Source organism: Hevea brasiliensis, chromosome 10 (genome assembly GCF_030052815.1).
Source record: "Hevea brasiliensis isolate MT/VB/25A 57/8 chromosome 10, ASM3005281v1, whole genome shotgun sequence".
NCBI classification, from domain to species: domain Eukaryota; kingdom Viridiplantae; phylum Streptophyta; class Magnoliopsida; order Malpighiales; family Euphorbiaceae; genus Hevea; species Hevea brasiliensis.
The window spans coordinates 92,684,134-92,706,218 of record NC_079502.1 but is presented as its reverse complement, the minus strand read 5'-3'; the positions used below and the strand labels follow the sequence as shown (position 1 = coordinate 92,706,218).

At 38.4% G+C, this 22,085-nt stretch overlaps 1 pseudogene; it reads right to left on the bottom strand.

The window, feature by feature from the left end:
• Positions 1 to 2,747: 2,747 nt before the first annotated feature.
• LOC110652846 (tubulin alpha-2 chain-like) overlaps positions 2,748 to 22,085 on the bottom strand; it is a 42,378-nt pseudogene continuing 23,040 nt past the window's right edge.

Sequence of the window (22,085 nt, the reverse complement as noted above, 5' to 3'; positions counted from 1 at the left end):
ATTGTACTTAGAGAAATTCATTCTGATAATGATGGTAGAAAGAAATGTTTTGAAAAAAGTGGATCTTCTAAAGCCAAAGTTGATTCTGATTTCAAAAATGAGATTATGAGTGAGCTTCAAGGATTAAGAACATTTATTAATGAGAAATTCAGTACATCTAATCAGTCTATTGAACTTCTTAGGAAATTTGTGGATATTGTTGATTACAAAGTAAGTCATTTACTTACTCAAAATGAGGATTTAAAGAAACAGATTGCAGATCTTAAGCAGGCACAGGGAACTGATTTTGCAACTAAAGTTGAGACTGATGCACATGTAGGTAATCATTCTACTCATAATGATAATGCTTTTGATCATGGTAATGTTGAGTGTGGAGGTACTGGGCTTGGTGAGTCTACTGCTGCTATAGAGCATGAAAATGAATAGATTACAGAACCTGCAGTTGAACCTACTGTTGAGCATGATAGTGAACAGATTTTAGAACATTTAGTTGTACCTACTGCTGAACTTGAAAGTGAACAAATTGTAGAACCTGTAGTTAAGTCTACACATAAGAAGGAAGCTTCTCTAAAGGATCAACAGGAGAGTGCTCCACCTGAACTTTCTACAACTGAAGCTTCTCAGGCTAAGAGGAGTAGGAAAAGAGTTAAGTCTATAGTGACAAATCCATATCAATGCCTATCTACTGCTCTCTAAAACCAATCTAATGAGGATGAATCATAGGAGCATGATTCTCGTGATGCTTTGGCTATCCAAGTCTCTCAGCCACCTACTGCCAAACCTTCCAAGAAGAAGATAGTGCCTTCCAAAGCTGTTCGAAGGAGCAGAAGACTTAATGTTTAGATAATGACCTGCTCTTTTAGTTTACTAATATGTTTCCTACTGTTGTTAGATGGTTTTTCAGTTTGCTACTGTTCACTTTTCTGTTTTTCAGTTTGTGCTTACTTGGTTCTTTTTGGATTAATATCTCCTGTTTCCTTTTTGGTTGATGACAAAAAATGGTAGAATGGATGTGTGCTTTTGTTTTGGGAGAATGGATGTGTGCTTATGTTTTAGAAGTGTGTATGCAAACTATTGTGGCTTATGTGTGCAAACTATTAAGTTTAACATTTTTCATATTGAAATTGTGGATATCTTATGAATATTTTTTGTAGCATAAATTCAGGGGGAGTAATTCCCACATACTGACATGCTTGGTTATACATAAACTTACGCACACTTTTATTTATTCTTGATTGATGATTCAATTGAGTTTTGTCATCATCAAAAAGGGGGAGATTATTGACCCTGTGTAGCTCAAAATGAGCATTGATTTTGATGATAATAAAACTCAACTAGAATCTATCTAACTCAATTTCAAGTGATATGTAGATTCTTTCTCTTATTCATGAATTATTCATGAATAATCTTTGAGGTTGCATCTAAGGAGGAAGGGCACTCAAATGCATTCCAAAGATGAGTCCAAGTTGAGAAAGAACAAGATTATGAAAGCTAAGATTCGAAGTGAAGGTATGAAAGTCATAGAGTTAGGAATTGAGTCTTAGGACTTGTGTAAAAAGAATAGATGAAAATTTTAGTCAATTGGAGCTCAAAAATCTTTCTTTTAATTACTTTATAAAATTTCCTTTCATCATGAGCTTGGATATTTCTATTGGAATATATATATTTCTCTTAAGGCCTAAATCAGATTTTTAAATATTGAAATTTTTCTGAAAATTTTGAAACAGGCATCTGGTAAATTAGTTTGCTAACTTGTTTGCTAAAATATTAGTTTGCTAATGTTTTTGCTAAAATTATAGTTTGCTACTGTTGCAAAAAATTTCATTAGTTTACTAAATGATCAGAGTCACTCTACTTCATGCAAAAAGACAAAATAACGCCTATTTTGCCTAGAATAGAGTGTGTAACATTCCAAAAAGGTTTCAAATAGTCTAAAATAATTTGGGACTATAAATACACTTTCTTTACTTCATTTTACACTTAATGAAAGCTTATAATTGCAACTCCAATTTTGATTTTTTATTTATTACTTTCATTCAAGAACTTTAAAGTGTTTGAGCTACCATTGGCAAATCAACTCATCTCTTCTTTATAGTTTAATTTGTATTGAGTGAGAGTGAGCATTAAAATATTAAATTGCATTTAAGAGAGGTTGTACAAGCACCTTTTGAAGCTTGTGAGTGTGAGTGCTTGAGATAGCACTTGTTAAGTTTTCAAGCTACCTTTATAAAGGCTTGGTGTTGAAGAATTTGTAAAGGGCTTTTGGTCTCTTGCATTTAAAAGAGCAAATAGTGGCGAGAAGACTCAAAGAGGGTTCTTTCAGAGAGTGGATGTAGGCTAGTTAAGCCGAATCACTAAAAATCATTAAGTTTGATTTCTCTAACCTTAATCTGTTTACTTTTGTGTAATTTAATTTCTATGCATGATATTGAATGTTGATTGAATAGATTGAGTTGATATACTTGAAGATATATTGAGTAGGTTGAGAAATTAGTTAAATATTTTGTGATGCATGTTATGACAAAAATTGCTATAAATATTGATTGAGGCTTGAATTGCAATTTAGGGACACATTCTTGAAACACATATCACTTTCACTATATATAGGAGCACCTAGTTGAACAAAGCCATAATTTTTTATTAGGCTATAAGTAAGGACCAAAAAATTGTTTAAGTCCAATTCACCCCCCTCTTGGACTATTTTGGGACAACAGAGCCTTTTTCCTACTCTGTCACAACCTAAAATTCTACTCCTTTCTAGCATTCACCTTCAAAACAACCACATCAACGAGTTCCAAATTTCCATGCCTTTCTCTGGCCGTCTCAAAGGCAAACAACACAATATCACAGATGCATTCATTTTCTACCATCAAAATAATGATGCTAGTACAAATATCATCTAAAAGGAACATTCCAACCACAAAATATTACTAGTATAATAGCGGTACAAGCTGATTGAAAAACTTTTGCCGCTTCTTCACTAAATGCAAAACATAACCCATGGTCCATAGCTATTGCAAGATGCAACCACCACAAAGGTGAAGAGCTTTAGGAAAAATAATAGGTAAAAGCAGTATTAAAAATAATAACAATAGTAATAAAGAGGGAGAGAACTAGCAAGCAAACTAACGGTTGATCTCCCCCCAGCACTCCTCGTCCTCACCATTATCACCTCAGCAGATTCAGCTCCAACCTCCTCATAATCCTTCTCAAGGGCAGCAAGATCTTCACGAGCTTCAGAGAACTCACCTTCCTCCATACCCTCACCGACATACCAATGCACAAATGCCCTCTTAGCATACATAAGTGTCGACACCATATTTCGGCCGATCCCTAGAATCAATAAAAATTCTTCTTTGAACAGCTAATCTCGTTTCCGATCCCTCTTTAGGCGGTCACATTTCCGATCTCTCCTCACAAAAATTGAATTAATGCTGAGTCCTCATATTCATTAAGCCTCGCCAAATCATTTACCGACCTCTCAAACCCGTTGTCGAATTTCCGGACCTGTCAAGTGTATTCCTGATCTCTGTTGATAAATAAAATGAACTGGCACTAGATCTTTTCCTACCAGTTTTATTGACGACCTCCTTTTCGGAAGATAAAGAGCTAAAGATTGGGTTAGGTTTAACGAGGGTTCCAATCTTAAGTGTTCAAGTTAAATTTTCAATTTTAACCAAGTCCCGTTCAGCATTTCTCCCCCACCGATCTCATGCTTATTGTGCTTTCCGATCTTTTATACTTAGATTAATAATGGCATTTAGTTCATGTTTCGCTATGCTCATACAATCAAATACTTAGGCAAATTCGAAGATTTTCCAATCACATCCATTCATTGAACAAAAGAGATATTCCATTTCATTTCATAATTTGTACAAGTTATTCGGTGGGGATCACCCCGGCTGATTTACATTCTGCTCGCTCTCTCTCTTCCTCGCCCTCCTCCTCACTATCTTCACCATCGCCCGGGAGCAGTCGTCCATCCAAGAAAAGTCCTCTTGAGGATAGCGCTTTTGAAGTTCGGCCAAGAGATCCTTATGAGCATTCACATAGGCTCCGCTATTCAGACACCATCTCTTCATCCTTTTCCTTGAGCTCTTTTTCTTTCTCCGAAAGCTCTTTATCCTTCGCGTTAAGCTCCTCTACAAGTTGAGCGACTGAGCGGCCGTTGGCACTGAAGTGCGGATTTCTCGAGAGCCGTTCACTTTCGGCCAAGTCACGAGACCTTTCGGCCGGTGGTCTTCATGGTACTTCGCCGTCCCTCGACTTGAGATATATAATCCGGCGGATGAGAGTTGGGATCGGAGGAAGTCAATTCTGATTTTTCTTCCCAACCTCCTTACCCATTGAATCTTTTCTCGAATCATGGTGCGGTTCACGGACACTCCACGTTTAGGCTCATGGTTCGAGTCAAGATATCATCGAGACCATTCAGGATAGCTTTGTCCGATCCTCTTGAAAGAAGATGGTAGATCCGGGACTTTGGCAAAATCGGAGTTCTCCCTAACGATCGGTTATTCTTCAAGCGATCGATCAAGATGTCGGCGCCACGAGAAGAGGTCCTCGAGAAGATTGAGAAGGCTCCTTTCCGTGCTTGGAATAGCGAGAGAGGCGGGGCTGCTCTTCCGATCTAGGAGGAGATCGGCGACCTCAATGGTCGTGGACAGAAGGTTGAGGCGGGTCTCTTTGTATCTCCCGTGTTCGTGGCCGGGTGTTTGAAGACGTTCAACGCTTCATCTCCTTTACCTTAGGAGATCTCTCTTTCCTTATTCCGCTTCCTAGAACCCTCACCACCCGCCATAACTACACAGAAAAGAGGTTAGTGAGATCGCTAAGATCCAGAGAACTGAGATATAGAAAATACCAATGCCGAGGTCAGAGAGCGGAAGTTCGCGATCTCGGCGGTGATCGATTGCATGGTCCAATGGTGCGATTCGGCGATCACCGCATTTGGACAGAATATTTTAGAGTGGTGGCACGACTTTTAGCTCCATCACTATCAAGCTTTCCTCTTGACTCGGGGTAAAGTGCTTGAGCGAGGGCCCTGGTACCACCAACTACGAGGAAAGTCCTCAGCGGCTCGGATCTTTACTCCTCGGAATGAAGAACCGGTTCTTCCAATTCTTAAGGGATGAGGCAGATCGGAAAAGAGTCATAACGAGGCTTCACGAAAGAACCGGTGTTCGTCATCCTTTCGGCGAGTTAGTGCATGCATTTCGGCGAACACCTTAGCCGTAGGTCGATTCCCTTAGCTCGGCATAGACCTCGGAAAGCTACCAAGATCCGCCACGAGTTGGGGTGGATTTGAACAATGGATGCTCGGTGAAGTTTTAGGACCTCCTTATAGAAATCGGCTAGAGGGAACCTCGGGCCGGCCTTTAATCGTTCCTCGTACACCATGACCATGTCATTCTCTTCAAAAGAGTGATCGACACGAAGATCGCCATGGCACTTGATCACTCATATGAATCGGGACAAATATTGTATTCTTGAACAAGCGATTGCAGATCAGATTCCAAGAACCGACGGAAGCTCGTCTATAGGAAGGTCTCTCTCCTTGAAGGTGGTGCAAGCCTTGATGGTATGACCAGGCCAGGCCTAGGCGAGAGACCCTAGGGGTTTAGGTTGCCTGGGCCCGATCGCTTCTTCTTCATCGACGATGACCATGAGAACCGAATGGAAGGAGGGCTCGCCGCTCTCGACCTTCGGCACCGCTCATTTTCAAAAGAAACAAAGAACTTAAACTAAAAGAGGATTAAAGCCCTTACAGAGTCCGATCGTCGGAAGAGCTGGAGAAAAGGAGAGAACTTTGAAGTTGTGAGCGGGGATTGAAAATGGAATGAGAGAACAAGCGGCTAACCCACCCACCCCTATTTATACTAGTCCGAGCATTTAATGCTCGCGAGGTTCTAGGCCGCATCGATTGGTGGGACTCGGCGGTATTACGACACTTTTCTCAAATATCCGAATGTTACGAGATCGGTTAATTGGAGATCGGCATAATAAGTTAAATATTTTGAATAAAGGATCGATTAAGTGTCATTCGGGTAAAGAACCAGATCGGATAACCACATTAGAGATCGGAAAATAATCAATGCAAAAATAATAAGATGATAACAGAAAAAATAAAGTCTTTATTTTCAAAAGATCGGATTACATCATTTGGGCGATCTCTAGGGATCGGATTACACTAACATTGGATCACATCATTTCGTGATCTCTAGGGATCGGATTGCATTGAAAATAAAATACATCATTTGGGCGATCTCTAGGATCGGACTACAATAAAGGTCTAACTACATCATTTGGGCAATCTCTAGAGATCGATTACATTTCGATTACATCATTTGGGCGATCTCTAGAGATCGGTGGAACATCCTATCTAAAAGGCCTATGTCAAAGCCTAGTCTTGTGGTGAATCAAAAGATGTGTTCGATCAGAGACCGGCTATTGACATCGGACGGATGTACGGCTCGATGGGGTGATTATGACTCCCATGAAGATCAGAGACATAGTCACATATGTTACCACTCGAAAACGACCACCTCTAGGAACAACCAATATGGAGGAAAAACGCTGACGGAACACCCAATGAGATGGGAAGCCGAATGAACTCAGTTGAGCGACTCGAGATCGGTACAACCGAGGTCCGCAATACTGGTCGGTCAAATCCAGTTCTCTCACCATCGTAAGTTAAGGTCATGCGATCACCGGATCATAAATTTTCATCGGTAAGTAAAGAAGTTCATCGGAAAAGATCAAAGCCACGTTATAGCGAACTTCCACCGAGCAGATAGTACAGGGAAAGTAAGAAAAGAAGAGAGGAAAGTCAGGTGAAGAAAATGTATCAGTCGACATGGGTATATATAGGGGGAAATGGGAATTTAATTCTGAGGGGATAACGAAGCGGACGCTTCTAGAATCGAGATGTAATTAATGCTTTGACCGAATCCAGGTCGATCAAGGGATAAAAGAGATCGGAGATAGGAAATCAGCATGAGAGATCGGAATAGGAGCTAGGAGGGATCGGAAGACAAAAAGAATAAGACAAATTCCAATAACCGCCGAATCGTGAGTCGAGGTAGTTAAAGCGTGGCGAGATCTCCACCGCACGCCTAAGAATCGCCGCAATCTCGACAGTGCGTGGTATGTCATGTGATCCTGTACATCCCAATCTCCACCGTTGATCTCACTTGTAAGGATGAATCTGGAACCCTTGGATCAAAAGAGAAGACGACAATACCAGCGTTTTTCACTCTTAGCCCTCAGATCGTTCAGGACAAGAGGATTCAAGACCGCGATTAAAAGAGGAAAAGGACAAATATTCGAGAAGCGATCTCGACCATTCGTTTTGATTCTCTTTAATTCCTGAACATCCGATCATGTACTTCAAAATCTTGACCCTCCATCTCCTCAAAATAAATCGACCCTTCATGGGAGCACCCGATTCCTATAAATACTGCATGAAAAAGCTTTCAAGGACGGACAAAAATATAGACAAGAGGTCGCTATTATCGTGGAGGAACTCAAACTTCATTCAGTTTGTTACTCTGCTTTGTTTTGTAGTGATCAAAAAGACTTTTGAAACTAGTTTTGAGTGTTTTCTTGGAAAAGATTTTGAATCTGGAACTCTACATTTCCAGCTTTGTTCATTATCTGGTCATACTCTCGCCATCTCTGCTTTCTTTTCCTCTGCTCAAGCTCAACTTCCTTCCACCGGTTCTTACCGGTTACCTTTTAGCTAAAGCATCTCTCGGTTTCACGCAGGACATCAACTCTCAGTTGGTTAATCCGCCATCTTCATCACTATTTACCACCTCATAGTTATTTCAATACATTTGGCTCCTCACGACATCAACTCTCGGTGATCAATCCGCCATCTTCATCACTATTTACCACCTCACGCTTATTTCAATATATTTGGCTCCTCACGGTAAGAGTTCATATTCTTGTTTTATTAAGTATTTGCGTTTACTTTTCGCACTTTCTTTGTTCTCTTTACGCTGCGGTTTTCTTTAAGTTTATTCTAAGCAAAAATCTCAAAGAACGTTACTCTCGAATTATCTCTTTAGTGATCGGTCCATCATTTCGTCAATTTCGTCATTTCGAATACGAGCTTTTAGCTCCTAATAGCGTGTAAGTGGTCAGGCAAAATATAGGTATCTGAAACATAAGGGCCTCTTTTAAAAGAGAAAGCTTGAATAACACGTCAGGAAAATAGCCAAACTATTAGGCTGACGTGAACGGGAATTCGCAAGATACCATAAAGAGGAATAAAACCAAAATAAACTAGACAGATCGGACATTAATAGGTATGCGTGAAATGACTACATGGAAGGTCGGTAAATCAAGTTTAGTATTACCCATTTAGTCATAGGGTATCAAGAAACCTTATCTCCAGCATTTTTGAATGCCAGAAACCTTAGTTTTAGGTTCTTGTGACATGTAGCTGAAATTGAAATTCGGGAGATCGGCAAAGCCCCTTCCAGGCTCCTGCTAATCCGAAAGAGATCGGAGGAGAGTTCTTATCCGGTCTCAGCTTAAAATTTTAATAAATGCTTAATAGAGATTGGAGGAGAGTTCTTATCCGGTCTCAGCTTAAAATTTTAATAAATACTTAAAAGAGGTCGGAGGAGAGTTCTTATCCGATCCCAAATTAAAATCTCTAATTAATATTTAATAGGGATCGGAAGAGAGTTCTTATCCGATCCCCAACCAAAATTTTAATGAATATCTAAAAGAGGATCGGAGGAGAGTTCTTATCCGATCTTCTAAATTAAATTTTAAATAAAACATTCCTTTTCAAGTAAAATTAACATGCAAAAGTAATTCACTAAGGTTGTCTCATTTACTTATGTATCTGGGTGATCCTAATCAGTGAAAAATCAAACATTCCTTTTACCAAAAGGACTAACATTCCCATCCGAGCCCTTCTAACTAATTTATAAAGGACGCAAAATTAAATCTACCTACCCTTATTAAGGGACGAGGTGGGGTGCCTAACACCTTCCCCACCCGTTTACGGACCCCGAACCTAGAATCTCTGTCTTGAAGTGGTTTCATTCTTTATTTATCTTCTCAAATGGTTTTCTTTAGTTCCCCTCAAAACTAAGGTGGCGACTCCTCACTCTTTCCCACTTCGGTGAGTGATCGTCCGGGCGACCGCAAAATCCCATTGCGACAATGAGGTCAAACTTTTGGTCAATTCTAGTGAGGACCTCAGCAACACTAGTGGAATTTGAGATCATGCACACAGCCCTCTGCACCTTGGCAAGATCAAAACCAGGAACAACAATTGGTGGCTGGTAGTTGATACCACACTTAATGCTAGTTGGGCACCAATCAACAAATTGGATGGTGCGCTTAGTCTTGATGGTTGCCACCGCTGCATAGACATCCTTGGGCACCACATCACCTCTGTACATCAGGCAGCAAGCCATGTATTTACCATGGCGAGGATTGTTGGATTTTTTATTTAAAATTTTAGATTGAAAAAAAATATATAATGATTAAAAAATTCTTTTTGATCCAGTAAAGTCTGTTCCCTATTTTTTGGGAACTAATTCTTTTTAATGTTACTTGTTTGCTACTTTTAAAGATTAGTGGCCTAATATCTCTGATTAGTGGACTAAAACTAGAGTTTTAGTCGTTGAAAAATGCATATATTTTTCAATTCATGAACCACCTATTATCGTCGCATGCTCTCCACTTCCATCTGACTTTTAATCTTGTTTTCTTCTATCTCCCATGAATTGATTGTTATATATTCATTCTATATTTATGTATTTATTACATCTTCCAGCATTGTTTTTTACTCTACTGAATGAAGCAATTTTTCTATCTGATATTTTGGGTATATCGACCAATAAATTCTGAGCATTGAGAATAATCAGTTCAAGGAACTCTTAGTTGCACACAAGAGCTCCAACGGGTTGAAGTATCTTGTGAGAGGAACATGGTTGATTAATTACTTGGTGCAAACGGGCCGTTTCCTCTCAAAGGGTAGTGCCAGAAATCAGTGTGCTTCAATCCACAAATTCACAGGCTACTCTAATATGTTTTTTTCTTTATTTTATATTATTATTATTTGAATTTTATTGTTTGTTTGTGGTCCATATTTGTAGTTTTTTTTTTAATCTGATAGTTAATTTGGTATTAATTTTCTATCAATCTTTGAGAGGAACCGTGTTTGATTGTTGAAATGGATGTGTTGAAATCTTTGTCTAGTGATGCGTCCCTACCGCAAGTGCACGGGTCGTACAAGTAGTATAGAAAATATATCGATCCCACGAGGAGTTGTGTTAATGATTGAATTTTTGATATAAAAAGTTGAGTAAATTGAAGTATTTTTGAAATTGAAGTAATGAATTGATGGGTAATGGAGTATGAAATCTAAATATGCAAAATTAATATTCTATTCAACAATGTATTAATTAAACTAAAATTGCATCAAATTGAAATAAGCAAGTTCAAATATGGCAATATTCAAAATGGCAAGTGATTAAATTCGATTAGAAATTAATAATGGTAAAAAGGCGATTCCGGAGTTCGGGATTTCATATTCGAGCTATTTTGGGATTTTAAATTGGTTATCCAATCTTATGAAACTTATGGGTTTTAAGGAGATTAATTCTTAAATCCTTTGAATTCCCTTTCGAGTGAGACAAAGAGTGCCTTAATCAAACTAATCCTACTTTCGTGGAGTTAGAATTAATTAAGACCCATTAAGTTCTTTAATTAATCTATGAATCCTCTTAATCCTTAGCCTATTTCTAGGTCTAAGTTAATTAAGTCCAATTTCTTGATTATCTATCACAGGGCCTTCTCCTTTCGGTGCTTCAACCATGGATTAAGAACATCACTTAATGGGATCCTACACTAAGCATGTCATTAAGCATACAAGAAATGAATAAAACTCATTAAGACCACAAAATATGGATTACCCAATCAAAATCCACAAAATATCTCAAATATTACAACCCTTACTCCAGAATCAAAGCTAAAACTACTCACTATCCATAATGCTTACAAGATATATTGAGTTTAAATGGAAATAAAGCTTTAATCTAAGCTAAGGAATAAGAAATTAAACACTAGAAATGTAGAAAAATATAAGGAAAGAAAGAAATATGCAAATCTTGGTTGAAAATGGTGTGGAAGGTGAAAGTGACTCCTCAAATTCTGCCTCTCTTCTCCTTTCCTTTTCTGCTCCTTGTCTCTTTTTTCTAAAATGGGAAAATGAGACTATTTATAGCATTTTTCTGACATGGAGCCCTAAAATGGTATGTTCTAGGAGGAATTATTTGAGGGAATCTCCTGCCAGCTCATTAATGAACTCTTTATGGGATTGCATAAGTGGACTGCATAAGTTATGCGATCCCTTATCTGATTTTACTGGTTCTGAGTCACTTATGCGAAACTGCATGACTTGGTGCATAGGTTATGCACAATTCCGTGAAGGTGCATAAGGGAGGCGAGAATGTGCATAAGCTATGCAGTCTCCTTATGCACATTTCGGCTGGTTCTGGAACAGTGATCTTTCTCCTTATGCAGATCTGCATGGCTTATGCGGCAAGTTATGCACAGTTTGGTCAATGCATATTTCAGCTTGAAAACCTGTTTTTGACATCTTTGGCTGTAGAAGACACTCCTCAATGGCAAAATTCTCTTCAGTCCTTCAAAAACACCATTTTTTCCTACAAAACAAAGTAAAAATTACAAATTAATGCAAAGTTAACAACTATGAAAAACTAACTAATTAACTAATGAAATTAGCTAAAAATGACTAATAATCAAATAAAAATGGTTATAAAATTAGACCTAAATGACTATGCAAACTGTATGCATCAAATACCCCCAAACTCAAGCTTTTGCTTGTCCTCAAGCAAACTTTAGAATGTGATGCAAAGTTTTTAGGGGTGCCTTATCCAAAGAGCTATGAAAATTACCAATTGAAGTAACTTAACACACCTTCAGCCATACCAGCAATCCATATACCCATCCTTCAAAATGCAAAGAATTTAATGCTTATCCAAGCTTTCACCGCTTAGCCATCAAGTCAATTATCATTCAAAATCCCCAAACCAATCAATCAAAAGAGAGGGTCATGCTCAAAAGGAATTCTAGAACAATCAATAGTCAAAGTGTCTCTATATGGAATGATGGAATTGAATGAATGAATGAATAGTTTTCCAATCCCATAGGCAAATTCCCTACTCCTATCTCCACTAATGTAGCAAGTACTATCAAGAGATCAAAGGTCTTTTTAGGGATGTAATGGGGCCATGGGATTCAAAAAGAGGCTAAGAAGAAAGATGGGTAAAAAGTATTCAAAGCATGAGAATATTTTCAATCTTGACAACATAAGGTACATTTCTTATTTTATTATACTTTTTTTTTTCTCTTTTTTTTTTATATATATATATGGAGGAGAGAAATACATAATGAGAATTGTCAAGTGCTAGCATAGTTTACAAAACACATAAAAATGGAGGAACATTTTGATACTTTAAACTTGTATCTTGCATTTTCTTTTAATGCTTGTCCCTAGAATTTGCCACCCCCAAACTCATTCCTTTTAATACTTTGGGTGGATTTCTTTCATTTTGAATGACAATGGTGAAAAGCACAAATACTAGCACTTTTTACAAGATGACAAGCATTTCTTCTCCCTTTTATTGTATATTTTTTTTCTTCTTCTTTTTTTTTATTTTTATTTCTATTATTTTTAGAAAGTGTACCTAATATTCAATATTATTCTCATGAAAAGGGTTGGAGTGTTTGGTTCATTGGCTAGGTAGCAATAAGGGTTTCAAGAAAAATTAGGAATAAAAAGGTTCAAAGGGGTTTGCAAGGGTTAATTTTAATTAGGAAAAAGGCCAAAGGTTTAAAATGAGAGGGTTTAAATCAAAGAATGCCTAATCATCTCTCTTTTCAAGTACAAGCTGGTATTTCGCCTTGAAAGGTTTAGAAAATTTGTTCTAGGATTGGTGAGACATCATTTGACTACCTTATATCCAATAACTCCCTCTAAACACTTCCTTCTCCAAATGACTAGTTGGGTGGCTTTTTGGCTAAGAAGATATAGGCAAGGGATAGACACTTCAAAACCTTGCACCTTTTAGGAAACTTTCAATCCACAAACCCAACTAAAGGGTGAGTCAAATCACTCTCATAGGTAACTTTTCAAAACTCAAGGGATTTGGCAAAAGATTTTAATGCATGGTGCATGATTCCTAAAATGAGTAATGCATTAACTAAATGGAGGGAGTCTATTTGTATGCAATGTGTACAATTTCTAAGTGATGTATAATGTGTGTGTAAATGTGTTATGTATATGTATGTGTGGAAATATATGTAAAATATTTACAATATATGTAAATGAAATGGGATGAGATGTTCCTATACTCAAAATGTGAAAAATGAAGCAAAAATCAAAATGTTAAAGCCAAAAATCAAAATGTGCACCCCCAAACTCAAAATTGGACATTGTCCTCAATGTCTCAAGTAGTGGATAACCAAAACTCAAAGCAAATAATATGGACCAGGAATTGTAAAAATTAAGAGCAAAAAGAAAGAGTTACCTAGGTGCAGAACATGTGCATAAGTATACAAAAGCTGCTGCATGGGAATTGGCAAAGGGAAATTTACAACCAGCAGTAGAAGCATTAAAATATATGCAGAGTATGGGCAAATATGTACAAAAGGGGAATAAGTACAATGAAAATCAAAGAAGACTAATGTAATAGCTATCCAATAAAACTTCAAGAAACACAGAATTTAAAACAAACTAATTCAAAAGAAACATAATTCAAAGCAAACTATAAATGTATGAACATATTTACAAAGAAAAGGTCCTACAAGTTTGATCAAAAGTAAAACAGAAGCTAATCTAGTTCTATTGTTTTGCCCTTGTCCAAAGATGTTGCTAAGGGGCTGGTGGCTTCGCTACTTGTCGAAATGATGGTGCTGGAGGAGGTGATGGAGGTGGGGGTGGCATGCCCAGAAAGATCATGAGTTGCTTCACCATTTCCTTCAATTCTTTCTGCTTGTCCCTGGTTTCCATGACAAGGTCAAATAGGTGATCATGACGATCCTTGAGTGTATCAAGACCAGTGTCAAGCTTCCTATCCACAAAGTATATATCATCACTAAGCCTGTCAAGATAGGTGAATAAGGCTTTAGTGTTGAATGCAGGAGGGGCTGTGGAAGAGGAAGGTTCAGCTGTAGGAGGTATGGGCTGAGCAGAGGCTGCTGGGATGTCCTGTGCAGGCTGAGGGGGTGGGGTAGGTGTAGTAGGGTGCTGTGGGACTGATGGGAAAGGTTGTGTTTCTGGTTGTGCAATGGGCCCAGTTTCTGCTGCAGGTTGAGCAGTATCAAAATATGACAAATTGAACCCTGTTTTGGTTAAGTGTGCAGTATCAAAATATAAAGTGTCCACAAGTGCTGGTATTGAGTGCTCTGCAGGATTAAAACCAAAATGCTTGGCTATGACAGTGATGAGCCCACCCAAAACAATGTCACCTATGGATTTGGTGGCAATATGCAGCACATGCTCACAAAAGAAATAACCAGGAGAAACCTTAACTTTGTGAAATGCACACCATAACATAAATAGTTCAGATTTTCCCACAAAGACTGAACTAGTCCCTCTGCCCAATATGGTGCTAGCAATCAGCCTATGAATAAACCTAAGTGCAGGGTCAAGTATTTGGGATGTTTTTGATTTTCCAGCAGAGAAAGTTTGAGGTTGGTTTGTGATGATTCTCCAAAATTGGGCAGCATTCCAAATGCTCTTGTTGGCTACCTCTATTCCAGTATGTGGTACTCTAAATAACCCATCAATTGCAAAACCAAAAATGCTATGAAATTGGTCCAATGACAGCTCTCTATTTTGCCCCAAGCATCTAAATTTTATAATTGGTTTATGGTCTACATCATGCAATTTAAGGGTAGCAGAGAATGAAGAAATAAACTCCAAAACTATAGTTGGATAAACTATCTCCTGTTTATGCACAAATTCCATCCAACCCATACCGTCAAGATATGCAACTACATTGTCAAATAAACCAAGAGATTGTAGAGAATCAGCAGATATATACCTAGTGGGTTGTACCCTTCTATCCTTGAGTCGCTTAAAAGCTGCTTTTTGAATTGTATCAGGAAGAGGCCAGGGTAGCTTTGATACATATGAGGTCACCAAATTGTCTTTTTGCTGGAAGAGGGTGTAGAGGCTGGAGCTTTTGGCTTTTTGGGTGGCGGTTCCGACAATGGGGTGGGTGGGTCTTTGCGTTTGGACAGAGGAGGGGCAGAGGACATGGGTCACACAGATTTTGACCGGATTTTACGTTTGTATGTGGTTGGGGGAGGTGGTGGGGGTGTCGCTTGTGGAGGAGAATTGGGAGTGGGGGGTATCGTTGACAATGGCGAGACTTCGAGAGGAGAAGCTAGACGGGAATGGGGAGGCGACTCCATTGCCGATGAAGAAGATGGAAGAGATAAGGGGAAAAGAAGAATGAGAATTAGGGCAAATGTAGTGAGAATCGAAATGGAGAAGAAGGTGTGAGGAGGAGTTATGCCGGAATGAGGATTGTGAGAGAAGAAGAACAGTGAACAGGGTTTATCGGGGTGAAGGTGGGAAAGAAAAAATTTTTGCCGAAAGGAAAAAAAATTGATTTAAACGGGTTTGTAAAAGACTGCATAAGGGGAAAGTGGATGTGCATAGCTTATGCACCAGCTTATGCAAGTGTTGCCCTGTTTTGAAGTTCAGAAAAATATGTCATGCAGAAGTGCATAGGCCATGCACGCTGCTTATGCAGGTCTCGGCAACTTTTGGTGTTTGGGGAGTGAAGTTATGCGGGAGTGCATAAGTCATGCACTCCCCTTATGCACCTCTCGGCAGCTTTCAAAATTTGGAATTTTCGGTTATGCAGTAATGCATAAGCTATGCACTCTGCTTATGCAGGTCTCGGCAACTTTTGAAATTTGGGTTGGTGGTCATGCAGATGTGCATAAGCTATGCACTCTGCTTATGCACCCCTCGGCAAGTTTGGTTTTTCTGGGTTTCTGGTCATGCAGAAGTGCATAAGTCATGCACTCTGCTTATGCACCCCTCGGCAGGTTTGGAGATTCAAAGTTTTTGGTCATGCGGAAGTGCATAAGTTATGCACCCTGCTTATGCACCCCTCGGCAAGTTTGGTTTTTCTGGGTTTCTGGTCATGCAGAAGTGCATAAGTCATGCACTCTGCTTATGCACCCCTCGGCAAGTTTGGAGATTCAAAGTTTTTGGTCATGCAGAAGTGCATAAGTTATGCACCCTCCTTATGCAGACTTCGGCAGAGAAAGAAAATGCAGAATTTGAAGTTGTGCAAATGTGCATAAGTCATGCACTCACCTTATGCAAGTTTTGACAGATATGAAATTTGACAAAATGAGGTTATGCAGAACTGCATAGGCTATGCACTCTCCTTATGCACTTGCAGTAAGGGTGAAAAATGGCAAGAATTGTGGTTATGCAGGATTGCATAAGCTATGCAGTTGCTTATGCACAATTCAACAAGATTAAGATTGCAATGGAACATGAATTGCAAGGGTGAAAAATACCCTAGAATGAAGAAATATAATTCCATGAAGTATAAACTATGAGAAATTTTCACCAAAAACACATCAATATATACAAAGTTCATCAAAAATGCATCATACAAGCATGTAAAAATGGATCCTACATAAAAGACCTTTGAGAACTATGCCATTTTGACTCAAATTCTGCAAATCAACATTTAGCACATTAAAACTCAATAAAATCTGCATGAAGTTGCATCTATTCACAAGTGATGACCTCTCCAAGTTTTGCCAAGAAAATGCAGCATTTCTACCTTGAATCCTACAACCCAAAGAAGCTCAAAACTGCAAAAATGACTCACTTACCACCATATTAAGATTAAAAGCACACATACTTAAAAGTCACACACCTAACCTCACCAAAAACACAAGGCATTTGCTGCAGACACCCTTTTTGCTGCAGATTCCATTTTTTTTTTTTTTTTGCTCTGCATAAACCAGATAGCAGCCCAAGGACAGAATCTATCTGCTGCAGATTGCACTTTGCCTCTGCATAAACCAGATTGCAGCTCCTGCACAGGTTATGCAGCAAAAACCAATCAGTTCTTTTGAAGGACAAAATTTTCAAGTTAAGAATCACTTCCCTAACAGTTCACCAGCCTTTCTTAATTGAATTACATCTACAAGGGACAAGATTTAACAATGTCAAAAATTGAATTTGGGGAGATTTAAGATAAAAACAAAATCAATGAAAATGAAAGTAAATTAGCAAAAGCAAAATAAAAGGACTTGGGATGCCTCCCAAGAGGGCTAATTTATAGTCCTTAGCTGGACTTTTCATGAATTTCACTGAAAAGAGGTGAGGGATTGGAGAGCTTGTAACAGCTTGCTCCTATTATTGGGTCTCCAGTTATGTAATGTTTCAATCTATGCCCATTAACTTTAAAATTCCCAGATTTTTCACTCTAAATTTCAATTGCTCCATAAGGGAAAACCTTAGAAACTCTATATGGACCAGTCCACCTTGACTTGAGTTTTCCAGGGAACAATTTCAATCTTGAGTTGAACAACAAAACTAAATCACCTTCTTTGAATTCCTTTTTCCTCAGATGCTTATCATGCCAAACTTTAGTTCTTTCTTTATAAATACGGGCACTTTCATAAGCATCCATCCTCAATTCCTCAAGCTCATTAAGTTGTAACAACCTTTTCTCACCAGCTTGCTTAAGATCAAAATTCAAGGTTTGAATGGCCCAATATGCTCTATGTTCTAGCTCCATAGGTAAATGACAAGACTTACCATACACCAACCTAAAGGGAGTAATTCCTATAGGGGTTTTGTAGGCAGTCCTATATGCCCATAAAGCATCATCTAGTTTGATAGACCAATCTTTCCGAGAATTGTTCACTGTTTTCTCCAAAATATGCTTGAGCTCTCTGTTAGAAATTTCAACTTGTCCTGAAGTTTGAGGGTGGTATGGGGTAGCTATCTTGTGCACTACACCATACTTCCTCATTAAGCTCTCAAATTGCTTATTACAAAAATGGGAACCCCCATCACTAATTATAGCCCTAGGAGCTCCAAATCTGCTCAAGACAAATTTCTTCAAGAATTTCACTACCACTCTAGCATCATTAGTTGGAGTTGCAATAGCTTCCACCCACTTTGACACATAGTCAACCCCAACTAAGATGTATCTATTACCATTTGAAGGAGGGAATGGCCCCATAAAATCTATTCCCCAAATATCAAATAATTCCACTTCAAGAATATTATTTAGGGCATTTGATCTCTTTTGACAAATTTCCACTCCTTTGACATTTATCACAATCCGACACAAATTTCCTCATATCCTTAAAAGATTTGGCCAAAAGAAACCAGCTTGCAAAATTTTACTAGCTGTTTAGAGATTCCAAAATGTCCTCCATAATCAGAAGCATGGCAATGATGCATAATACTCTGTACCTCCTCTTCAGGAATACATCTTCTAATTAGACCATCACAACATCTCCTAAAGAGTAAAGGATCATCCCATCTATAAAATTTCACCTCATGCAAAAACTTTTTCTTTTGTTGCCATGTCATACCTAGAGGTAAAACTCCACAAGATAGATAATTCACAAAGTCTGCATACCAAGGTAGTTTAGCAACAAGAGAGAAAAGTTGTTCATCCAAGACAAACTCATCAATAGGATTTCATCCAATTCTTCACCATCCAATTTCAACCTCCTAAGATTATCAGCAACTACATTTTCAGCTCCCTTCTTATCTCTAATCTCCAAATCAAACTCTTGTAGCATCAGAATCCACCTAATGAGCCTAGGCTTAGCCTCCTTTACTGAGCAAATACCGATGGTCGCATGATCTGAAAATATAACTACCTTTGAGTCAATAATGTAAGGTCTGAATTTTTCCAATGCAAAGACAATTGCTAAAAATTCCTTTTCAGTTGTTGCATAATTTGTTTGAGCCTCATCTAGTGTTCTACTAGCATAATAAATAGCATAAGCCTTTTTGTCCTTTCTTTGACCAAGAACAGCCCCAATTGCATAGTTGCTAGCATCACACATAATTTCAAAAGGTAGGCTCCAATCAGGTGGTTGCATGATTGGTGCAGTGATAAGAGCTTGCTTCAACCTGCAAAAGGCATCCAAACACTCTTGGTCAAATACAAATGGTGTTTCATTACTTAACAAATTAGACAAAGGTTTGGCTATTTTAGAAAAATCCTTGATAAAGCGTCTGTAGAACCCGGCATGTCCTAGGAAACTTCGAATTCCCTTGACATTGGTAGGAGGAGCCATCTTCTCTATCACTTCAACTTTGGCTTTATCAACCTCTATTCCTCTGTTAGACACCAAATGTCCAAGCACTATCCCTTCCTGGACCATGAAATGACACTTTTCCCAATTTAACACAAGGTCAGTATCTGCACATTGCTGCAAAACTTTAGAAAGGTTAGCCAAGCATATATCAAATGAAGATCCATAAACAGAGAAATCGTCCATAAAAACCTCCATTATGTCTTCAATGAAATCTGAGAAAATTGCCATCATGCACCTTTGAAAAGTGGCTGGTGCATTACACAACCCAAATGGCATCCTTCTATAAGCAAAGGTTCCATATGGACAAGTAAAAGTGGTTTTCTCTTGATCATTTGGATGGATAGGGATTTGAAAAAAACCTGAATATCCATCTAAATAGCAAAAGTAAGAATGCCTAGCTAGTCTTTCCAACATTTGATCAATGAAGGGAAGTGGAAAATGATCTTTTCTAGTGGCAACATTTAATTTTCTGTAATCTATGCACATTCGCCAACTAGTCACTGTTCTGGTGGGAATTAATTCATTATTTTCATTTTTGACAACTATCATTCCACCCTTTTTGGGACAACATGTCTGGCTCACCCAAGTCTTATGCGAGATGGGATATATGATCCCTGCATCAAGCTACTTCAAAATTTCCTTTTTAACAACTTCTTTCATATTTGGGTTCAACCTCCTCTGACGTTCAATAGATGGCTTACAATTTTCTTCCAAAATGATTCTATGCATGCAAAAGTGTGGCTTATTCCCTTAATGTCATCTATGGTGTATCCTAAGACTTTTCTGAATTGCCTCAACACTCTTAACAACTTATCAGCCTCTAAAGTACTCAAATTTGCATTTACAATTACTGGATAAGTGTTATTAGTGCCAAGAAATTCATACTGAGTGAGAAGGAAGTTGCTTAAGTTCTACCTTAGGTGCATCTTCTTCCTTGAATGATGGTTGCTTAGTTTCGCTTTTTCCTTTTGTGTGAGTTGAAAACCGGAGCGTAAGTGAATGGTGGACTTCCCTCTAAGTGTTGAGCATATGCAGCTACATGAGGGTTGTCATAGTCTATGCCTCCTCCATGAACCAAACAATTTTCAAGTGGATCTTACGGATATTTCTTTCTCAAGTGTTCTTCAACCAGCTCATCAATAATATCAACTCTCAAGCAAGTATCGCTTGTAATGATGCTTTTTCATAGTGTTATTAATATTGAAAACCAATTGCTCTTCACCAACCCTAAGAGTCAGCTTTTCTCCGTTAACATCAATCAATGCTCCTGCTGTAGCTAGAAAGGGTCTTCCCAAGATAATTGGGATATTAAAATCTTCCTCCATGTCCAAGATGACAAAGTCAACAGGTATGTAGAACTTCCCAACCTTCAGAGGCACATTCTCCAAAATCTCTTCAGGATACTTAATTGACTCACTAATCAAGAGAAATGTGGGTTGGTTTAAGATCTCCCATATTGAGCTTCTCATAAATGGAGAGGGGCATAAGGCTAACACTAGCCCCTAAATCACATAAAGCTTTTGTAGAACATGATTCCCCTATGTGGCATGGAATTGAAAAACTCCCTGGATCCTTGAGCTTTGGGGGAAGTTTCCTTTGAAGGATAGCACTACATTCTTCTGTCAAAGCTACAGTTTCATCATCTTCAAGTTTCCTCTTGTTTGAGAGAATTTCTTTCAAGAATTTTGCATAAGAGGGCATTTGTGAAAGAGCATCAACAAAAGGCACATTTATGTAAAGTTTCTTCAAAACCTCTAAGAACTTCCCGAATTGCTTATCAAGCTTGGATTTGTGAAATCTTTGTGGAAAGGGAAGTTGTGGCTTGTAAGGCTCAGGAGGTATATACTTCTCTTCCTTCTCTTCAGTTTTCTCTTTACATTTTTCTGCACTCTCTTGTTTTTCACTCTCATCAGTTTCTTTCTCATTTTCTCTCTTCTCACTTTTTTCACTCTTCTCATTATGTACTATTTTACCACTTCTCAGTGTAATGGCTTGACACTGCTCTCTTGGGTTTTCTGGTTGACTTGGAAGCTTTCCAAAAGACTTGGCACTTGAGGAAGATGCTTGTTGTGCAATCTGATTTTCCAGCATTCTGTTATGTGTTTGCATCTGTTCCAGCCTTGCTTTCATCTCTCTCATCTCCTCATCATGCTTATTTTGGTTAGCAAGAATCTGTTGTAATAAAGCTTCAGTGGTGAAATTTCGTTCTTGCTGTTTTGGTGGAGGGTTCATATTTTTCTGCTGAAAATTAGGCAATGGTTGCCTATTTTGCTGATATGGAACTTGACTTTGCTGTTGTTGTTGAAAATTCTGATTTGGAACTTGACTTTGCTGATTTCCCCATGAAAAGTTGGGATGATTCCTCCAATTTGGATTGTAAGTTTGAGAGTAAGGATTCCCCATTTGCTTGTTTCCATAATTACCAACATATGCTGCTTGTTCTCCATAATCTACTCCACAGCTGGTAGTTTCCTCTGCATAAGCCACTTGTTGTGAACTTCCAGCTGATGATGATGAACTAACCAACATACTCAAATCTTCCATCTTCTTAGCAAGGACATTTGTAAGTGCATCAAACTTTGCATTAATCATGTTGAATGGATCAAGATCATACATTCTAGCAGCTTGCCTTTTTTGAGTTGGAGCTGGTCCTCTTGGACTACTCCAAAGATGAGTATTCTTTGCAATTTTCTCCAATA